The sequence below is a fragment of the Triticum urartu genome, chromosome 1 (assembly GCF_003073215.2).
Source record: "Triticum urartu cultivar G1812 chromosome 1, Tu2.1, whole genome shotgun sequence".
In the NCBI taxonomy this organism is placed as follows: domain Eukaryota; kingdom Viridiplantae; phylum Streptophyta; class Magnoliopsida; order Poales; family Poaceae; genus Triticum; species Triticum urartu.
Genome location: NC_053022.1, coordinates 457,339,102 through 457,348,709, shown reverse-complemented (window position 1 = coordinate 457,348,709; position 9,608 = coordinate 457,339,102). Strand labels below are relative to the sequence as shown.

At 46.3% G+C, this 9,608-nt stretch overlaps 1 long non-coding RNA gene across 1 annotated transcript; it reads right to left on the bottom strand.

Annotated features, from left to right (window-relative positions):
- Positions 1-6,815: 6,815 nt before the first annotated feature.
- Positions 6,816-8,299, bottom strand: LOC125535480. Its single transcript, XR_007294686.1, has 3 exons — positions 8,009-8,299; positions 7,481-7,936; positions 6,816-6,872 (listed from the first exon to the last, which is right to left on the bottom strand). It is a non-coding gene; the product is annotated as an uncharacterized LOC125535480 (long non-coding RNA).
- Positions 8,300-9,608: the final 1,309 nt, after the last annotated feature.

Here is a 9,608-nt window from a genome sequence, read left to right as displayed (position 1 = left end):
ATTAGTAAGGTACACATCAATAACATGTATATCAAATATACCTTTCACTTTGCCATCCTTCTTCTCTGCCAAATACTTGGGGCAGTTCCGCTTCCAGTGACTGGTTCCTTTGTAGTAGAAGCACTCAGTCTCAGGATTAGGTCCAGACTTGGGCTTCTTCACTTGAGCAAAAACTTGCTTGCCGTTCTTCTTGAAGTTCCCCTTCTTCCCTTTACCCTTTTTCTTGAAACTGGTGGTCTTGTTGACCATCAACACTTGATGCTCTTTCTTGATTTCTACCTCTGCGGCCTTTAGCATTGCGAAGAGCTCAGGAATCGTATTATCAATCCCTTGCATATTATAGTTCACCATGAAGCTCTTGTAGCTGGTGGCAGTGATTGAAGAACTCTGTCAATGCTATCATCAGGAAGATTAACTCCCAGTTGAGTCAAGTGGTTGTGGTACCCAGACATTCTGAGTATATGTTCACTGACAGAACTATTCTCCTCCATCTTGCAGCTATAGAACTTATTCGAGACTTCATATCTCTCAATCCGGGAATTTGGTTGAAATATTAACTTCAACTCCTGGAACATCTCATATGCTCCATGACGTTCAAAACGCCGTTGAAGTCCCGGTTCTAAGCCGTAAATCATGGCACACAGAACTATCGAGTAGTCATCAGCTTTGCTCTGCCAGGTGTTCACAACATTTGGCATTGCTCCTGCAGTGGGTTTGTCACCTAGTGGTGCTTCCAGGACGTAATTCTTCTGTGAAGCAATGAGTATAATCCTCAAGTTACGGACCCAGTCCGTGTAATTGCTACCACCATCTTTCAACTTAGCTTTATCTAGGAACGCATTAAAATTCAATGGAACAACAGCACAGGCCATCTATCTACAACAACATAGACATGCAAAATACTATCAGGTACTAAGTTCATGATAAATTAAAGTTCAATTAATGAAATTACTTAAGAACTCCCACTTAGATAGACATCTCTCTAATCATCTAAGTGATCACGTGATCCATATCAACTAAACCATGCCCGATCTTCACGTGAGATGGAGTAGTTTTCAATGGTGAACATCACTATGTTGATCATATCTACTATATGATTCACGCTCGACCTTTCGGTCTCAGTGTTCCGAGGCCATATCTGCATATGCTAGGCTCGTCAAGTTTAACCCGAGTATTCTGCGTGTGCAAAACGGGCTTGCACCCGTTGTATGTGAAGGTAGAGCTTATCACACCCGATCATACTTGGTGTCTCGGCACGACGAACTGTAGCAACGGTTCATACTCAGGGAGAACACTTATAGCATGAAATTTAGTGAGAGATCATCTTATAATGCTACCGTCGAACTAAGCAAAATAAGATGCATAAAGGATAAACATCACATGCAATCAAAATAAGTGATATGATATGGCCATCATCATCTTGTACCTTTGATCTCCATCTCCAAATCACCGTCATGATCACCATCGTCACCGGCTTGACACCTTGATCTCCATCGAAGCATCGTTGTCGTCTCGCCAACTATTGCTTCTATGACTATCGCTACCGCTTAGTGATAAAGTAAAGCAATTACATGGCAATTGCATTTCATACAATAAAGCGACAACCATATGGCTCCTGCTAGTTGCCGATAACTGTGTTACAAAACATGATCATCTCATACAATAAAATTTAGCATAATTTCTTGACCATATCACATCACAACATGCCCTGCAAAAACAAGTTAGACGTCCTCTACTTTGTTGTTGCAAGTTTTACGTGGCTGCTACGGCAGAGCAAGAACCGTTCTTACCTACACATCAAAAACCACAACGCGGTATAGTGATTGCTTTTTGATCTTCAGAAAGAACCCTGTTCATTGAATCCGATTCAACTAAAGTTGGAGAAACTGACACCCACCAGCCACCTGTGTGCGAAGCACGTCGGTAGAACCAGTCTCACATAAGCGTATGCGTAATGTCGGTCTGGGTCGCTTCATCCAACAATACCGCCGAATCAAGAATCAACTAGTAACGGCAAGAAATATGTATATACCCACGCCCACAACTCCTTTGTGTTCTACTCGTGCATATAACATCTACGCATAAACCTGGCTCGGATGCCACTGTTGGGGAACGCAGTAATTTCAAAAATTTCCTACGCACACGCAAGATCATGGTGATGCATAGCAACGAGAGAGAAGAGTATTGTTCATGTACCCTCGTAGACCGTAAGAGGAAGCGTTATGACAACGCGGTTGATGTAGTCGTACGTCTTCACGATCGACCGATCCTAACACCGAAGATACGACACCTCCACAATTTGCACACGTTTGGCTCGGTGACGTCCCACGAACTCACGATCTAGCAGAGTGTCGAGGGAGAGCTTCATCAGCACAACGGCGTGATGACGACGATGATGATGATATCGGAACAGGGCTTCGCCTAAGCACCGCTACGATATGACCGAGGTGGATTATGGTGGAGGGGGGCACCGCACACGACTAAGAGATCAATGATCAACTTGTGTGTCTATGGGGTGCCCCCTCCCCCGTATATAAAGGAGTGGAGGAGGGGGAGGGCCGGCCCTCTACCATGGTGCGCCCTAGGGAATCCTACTCCCACCGAGAGTAGGATTCCCCCCTTTCCAAGTAGGAGTAGGAGAGAAGGAAGGGAAGGAGAGAAGAGAAGGAAGGAGGGGGCGCCACCCCTCCCCCTAGTCCAATTCGCACTAGGCCTTGGGGGCGCGTGGCCTGCCCTAGGAAGCCCCTCTCTCTTTCCCCTAAAGCCCAATAAGGCCCATGTACTCCCCGGGGGGTTCCGGTAACCTCACGGTACCCCGAAAAATTCCCGAACTCATCCGAAACCATTCCAATGTGCAAACATAGGCTTCCAATATATCGATCTTTATGTCTCGACCATTTCAAGACTCCTTGTCATGTCCGTGATCAAATCCGGGACTCCGAACTACCTTCGGTTCATCAAAACACATAAACTCATAATGCTGATCGTCACCGAACGTTAAGCGTGCGGATCCTATGGGTTCGAAAACTATGTAGACATGACTGAGACACGTCTCCGGTCAATAACCAATAGCGGAATCTGGATGCTCATATTGGTTCCTACATATTCTATGAAGATCTTTATCGGTTAAACCGCACAACAATATATGTTGTTCCCTTTGTCATCGGTATGTTACTTGCCCGAGATTCGATCCTCGGTATCTCAATACCTAGTTCAATCTCATTATCGTCAAGTTCCTTTACTCGTTCCGTAATCCTACATCCCGTAGCTAACTTATTAGCTACATTGCTTGCAAGGCTTATAGTGATGTACATTACCGAGAGGGCCCAGAGATACCTCTCCGACAATCGGAGTGACAAATCCTAATCTCGATCTATGCTAACTCAACAAACACCATCAGAGACACTTGTAGAGCACCTTTATAATCACCCAGTTACGTTGTGATGTTTGGTAGCACACAAAGTGTTCCTCCGGTATTCGGGAGTTGCATGATCTCATAGTCATAGGAACATGTATAAGTTATGGAGAAAGCAATAGCAACAAACTAAATGATCATCGTGCTAAGCTAACGGATGGGTCAAGTCAATCACATCATTCTCTAATGATGTGATCCCGTTAATCAAATGACAACTCATGTCTATGGTTAGGAAACATAACCATCATTGATTCAACGAGCTAGTCAAGTAGAGGCAAACTAGTGACACTCTGTTTTTCTATATATTCACACATGTACTAAGTTTCCGGTTAATACAATTCTAGCATGAATAATAAACATTTGTCATGATATAAGGAAATATAAATAACTACTTTATTATTGCCTCTAGGGCATATTTCCTTCCGATACAAATCGGATGCTATTCGGATGACTGACCATGTAGAGCATGCAGACTTGTAGTGGAAAAAGAGGTGTTTGATTGTCTCATCATGAGTACAAAAACTACACATCTTACTTCCATGCCAATTGCTCCTCTCCGAAGATACCAAAAAAATCTGAACTTTTAGTGAAATCTTTGAATTCCAAATTTTCTTACTATTATCCATTGGGATCTCTGAATGCATAAGTGCACTGTACATAGAGTCAATTGTGAAGGACCCATATGATATTTGAGCCTTTTTCTTGTTGTTAATATTTATTATAATTCACAATGCCAGTGATATACTTGTGGCTTAACATCAGTTATCTTTTTCCCTCTTGTGTATTGAAAATCAATACATGTTTCTGATGAACAAGCATAATTGTTTAGAGCCACTATATTTGTAACATGATGATGATTCCATAATAAACTGTAGGGCCCAAGGTGACCCATGTGTCGAGATGGGTAAAGCGTCTCAACTCCCAACAGGGGAGCCCGCATGAGTTTATATTGATCTGGTCATGGTTGATACGTCCATTTTTGCATCATGCTTTTATATCGATATTTATTGCATTATGGGCTGTTATTACACATTATGTCACAATAGTTATGCCTATTCTCTCTTATTTTACAAGGTTTACATAAAGAGGGAGAATGCCGACAGCTGGAATTCTAGGCTGGAAAAGGAGCAAATATTAGAGACCTATCCTGCACAGCTCCAAAAGTCCTGAAACTTCACGGAAGACGTTTTCATAATATATAAAAAATACTCACCCCAAGAAATTCACCAGGGGGGCCACACCCTGCCCATGAGGGTGGGGGCGCGCCCTACCCCCCTAGGCGCGCCCCCTACCTCGTGGGCCCCCTGGTGGCCCTCCGGTGGCCATCTTCTGCTATATGAAGTCTTTCGATGGGAAAAAATAACAAGCCATCTTCTCGGACGAAACTCTGCCGCCACGAGGCGGAACCTTGGCGGAACCAATCTAGGGCTCTGGCGGAGCTGTTCTGCCGGGGAAACTTCCTTCCCGGAGGGGGAAATCATCGCCATCGTCATCACCAACGCTCCTCTCATCGGGAGAGGGCAATCTCCATCAACATCTTCATCAGCACCATCTCCTCTCAAAACCCTAGTTCATCTCTTGTATCCAATTCTTGTCTCCTAGTTCGGGATTGGTGCTAGTAGGTTGCTACTAGTGTTAATTACTCCTTGTAGTTGATGCTAGTTGGTTTAATTGGTGGAAGATCATATGTTCAGATCCTATATGCATATTAATACCCCTCTGATTATGAACATGTTTATGCTTTGTGAGTAATTACTTGTAACAGCCACGATGCGGCTATATCTCCCACGTGTCGGAGCACGACTTAGAGGCATAACCGCATAGTAGGCATGTCGCAAGAGGGGTAATCTTTACACATCTCATGTACTGAATAAGAAAGGGATAAAGAGTTGGCTTACAATCGCCACTTCACACAATACATAAATATAGCATTACATCATCCAGAATACAATCAAGGTCCGACTACGGAACCAAATAAAGAAAGACAACCCCTAATGCATAGATCCTCGATTGCCCCGACTAGGCTCCACTACTGATCAACTGGAAACAAAACAACACAACGAACACGATCTTCATCGACCTCCTCCTTGAGCTCGATTGCGTCACCTGCACGGTTATCATCGGCACCTGCAACTGTTTGAAGTAATCTGTGAGTCACGGGGACTCAACAATCTCCCACCCTCGCGATCAAGACTATTTAAGCTCATGGGTAGAATAGGGTAATGAGGTGGAGCTGCAGCAAGCACTAAGCATATATGGTGGCTAACTTACGCAAATGAGAGCGAGAAGAGAAGCAAAGCACGGTCGTGAACTAGAAATGATCAAGAAGTGATCCTGAATCTACTTACGTTCAAGCATAACACCAAAACCGTGTTCACTTCCCGGACTCCGCCGGAAAGAGACCATCATGGCTACACACGCGGTTGATGCATTTTAATTAAGTTAAGTCTCAAGTTCTCTACAACCGGACATTAACAAATTCCCATCTGCCCATAACCGCGGGCACGGCTTTCGAAAGTTCAAAACCCTGCAAGGGTGTGCCAACTTAGCCCATCACAAGCTCTCACGGTCAACGAAGGATATTCCTTCTCCTAGGAAGACCCAATCAGACTCGGAATCCCGGTTACAAGACATTTCGACAATGGTAAAACAAGACCAACAAGACCACCCGAATGTGCCGACAAATCCCGATAGGAGCTGCACATATCTCGTTCTCAGGGCACACCGGATGAGCAATCCGTACAACTAAAACCAACCCTCAAGTTTCCTCGAGGTGGCGCTGCAAGGGGCTCTAGTTTGGACCAACACTTAGAGAAGCACTGGCCTGGGGGGTTTAAAATAAAGATGACCCTTGGGTTGGCCGACCCAAGGGAAGGGTAATAGGTTGTTAGGCAAATGTAAAACCAAGGTTGGGCCTTGCTGGAGGAGTTCTATTCAAAGCGAACTGTCAAGGGGTTCCCATAACACCCAACCGCGTAAGGAACGCAAAATAAAGGAACATAACACCGGTATGATGAAAACTAGGGCGGCAAGAGTGGAACAAAACACCAGGCATAAGGCCGAGCCTTCCACCCTTTACCAAGTATATAGATGCATTAATTAAATAAGAGATATTGTGATATCCCAACATATGCATGTTCCAACATGGAACAAACTTCAGCTTCACCTGCAACTAACAACACTATAAGAGGGGCTGAGCAAAGCGGTAACATAGCCAAACAACGGTTTGCTAGGACAAGGTGGGTTAGAGGTTTGACATGGCAATATGCGAGGCATGATATAGCAAGTGGTAGGTATGGCGGCATAGCAATAGAGCGAACAACTAGCAAGCAAAGATAGAAGTGATTTCGAGGGTATGGTCGTCTTGCCTGAGATCCCACAAGGAAGAAGAACGAGTCCATGAAGAAGACACACGGACAAAGTCGAACGGATCCTCACAAACGCGACATTATCGGAACTAACCCGAAGAAGCAACACCGGAAAGAAGCAAACAACATAGTAAACAACCATCACATAAGCATGGCATGATGCACAACCAATTATGATGCATGTCCGGTTTAATGAGGCCGGAAACAACAAACAACAATTCCGGGAAATCCTCATGTGCATATTTTTAGGTTTGGTACTGTTCTACCATAAACATAATTTTAGAGTTGTTAAACATGCGAAGTAAAACCACCAAGTTAAACTAGGCATTTTTCTACCCCATTTACATATAAAGTTTGTTAGGTTCGGAGCTACGGTTATTTAGTTATGAATTAAATCATTTTAGCATGGCAATTAAGCAAAATTAAACAAACAGCAAGTTTAAACATTTTAAACATGCATGAAAGTGGCAAATTATTAATCTACACAAAATTCTAAGCATTTTACATATATAACTTATTTTAATATGATGCACGGTTGGTGAGTTATAATATGCATGATGTTGGAGGGCTATTCTGGAAAACTGTTATCTCAGGATAAATGCTAAAATCGCTAGACAGGAAAAAACATGATGGGCTGATACAAGTTGTCCCAACAGAGAGAGAAAAAAAGAGGAGGGGCGTTGGGGTGTGGCCTCACCCATGGGCTTCGGCCCAAGGCGGCGAAGCAGGAGGTAGGCCTGCTAGAAGTGGTTGCTAGGCCTCGCGCGAGACACGGCCCAGGCGCAGGTTCTGGTCAACGCGTGCCAGGGGATCGAGCGCGAGCAGCGCTGCTCGCTCATTCTCTGCTCGACAGGGGCAGATCGACGGCGTTGAAGGTCAACGGCGGGGCGGCAGCGGGACTTGGCGCAGCAACGACGAACTGGGGTCGCCGGGATCCGAGGCCGCGGGGTCGATCTTAGCTGGACTGGGTCAAAACGAGGAGTGGTGGCGCCGGCGTGCTGTGGAAGAGGATCGGCAGCGGGGAGGTCTGGTGCGCGAGGAACAACATGGGAACGAAGGCTGGACGCTGGTCCGTGGCGTGGGGCAGAGGAGGTGCGGGCGAGGTTCTCATCGAGGTCCGACGACACGAGACGGTGGTCATGGTCTGGTGCTCCTGCAGGGGAACACGGGTTAGAGGGGAGGTTAAAGCAGAGAGAAGAAGAATGGGAGGAAGGAGAGGGGTGACCACGGTGGTGCTAGTCGCCGGCAGGGCGGCTGCAGCCGAGGCCGGGCGCTGAAGTTGAGGGGGCTCGAGGAGCTCCTCTCCTTTGGGTTCGAGCGAGGCAGGGAGGAGGAAAACGCTCGGGCAGGAGGCGGCGGCTACGGGATGGCTCGGTCTCCTCTGGTTCGATGCGGGCAGGCGCGGGAGGCGAGACGAGGCTGGATGGGTGGATCAAGGAAATCGGAGGCTGGTTGGTGGGTGGAGGAATGGAAGGATCCCGAGGTGGATTTGGAAGGTGGCGGCGGAGGGACGAGACTCCTAGTTTTTAGGGTTAGGTTGATTTGGTAGGTGGTGGTCTTATATATAAAGCAAGTGGATTTGTGATAGGGGAATTTGGTCCCTCCGATCGTAATCGGGCGGTCGAGAAAAATAGGTTAGGGAGTCCAAATAAGAAAACAGTGATGTTTTGTAGATGTTTGGGGATGTTCCGGACCCATCGGTCACGACTGCTCGGGTCGGGTCCGGGACAGTTTCCGGACGCGTGCGAGGGGTCGATGCAGTGCGCAAAGAGGGGTAGGGTGGGCCAAGGTGGACTGTGAGGAAGGGCTTGGGCTGAGAGGAAAGAGGGGGGATGTAGCCCGGCGACTGCTTCTGGAGACCGAAAACGTTTGACGATAGACCGGCTATACTGCCGCTATAGTTATCCGTTGGGGCGTCAAACAAACTCCGAATGCGATGAAATTTCGTAGATGGTCTATCTACACTATAATAAGACCGCACACCAACTTTCAACCCATTCCGAGAACATTTTCTGGCCACTTATAAAATAATATTTCGGACGTGCCGCGGGCACGTGCAAGTGTGGTTGGGCTCAGAACGGACAACGGACGGAACTGGGGGAACTCGGACAGATGCAAGTTTTGAAAACATGATGATGCAATGCACATGATGACATGGCAAGATGCAACACGCAAACAAAAGACAAGGCAACAACAGCGAATAACTGGAAGACACCTGGTGCAACAGTCTCGGGGCGTCACAACACTCCACCACTATGAGAGGATCTCGTCCCGAGATCTAGGATGGCACCGGAGGGAAAACGAAAGAGGAAGGGGAAGAGGTAAAACTAAGTTGCTTCTTGGACAAACGAGTGAAACCACGAACCTTGAGAGGTCGACCAAATTGAAAGAAAGAATACAACGAAGATGAACAAAGTTGCAAACACTCCGTTGGAAAAGAGGAACAAGGAACATTACTAGAACCTTGTAGGTTAAAAGACATAAGAAAAGGGTTGCAATGGACAAGAAGTACATGCAAGCACTCCGGTTGAAAAGAGATGCAAGACTTGATAAGGCGAAAAGAACTTGAGCAAAGGGCACAACACTCCGGTTAAATGGATAAGCAAAGGAAAGAACATGATCCTCACCATTCGAGATGATGAGAGAAAAGAGCAGTATCACAATGCCCCCATAAGAGAGAAAGAAAGAATAGAATTGTCAGGACCCCGATTCCAAGTCACATCGATCTAGCCGGTAACACCTCATATCACTTTGCGGCCTCACGCACGGTATCCCACGGGTGTCGCCTTACCATGGCCCGGGACCGTTTGCGCCTTTTGGCTCAC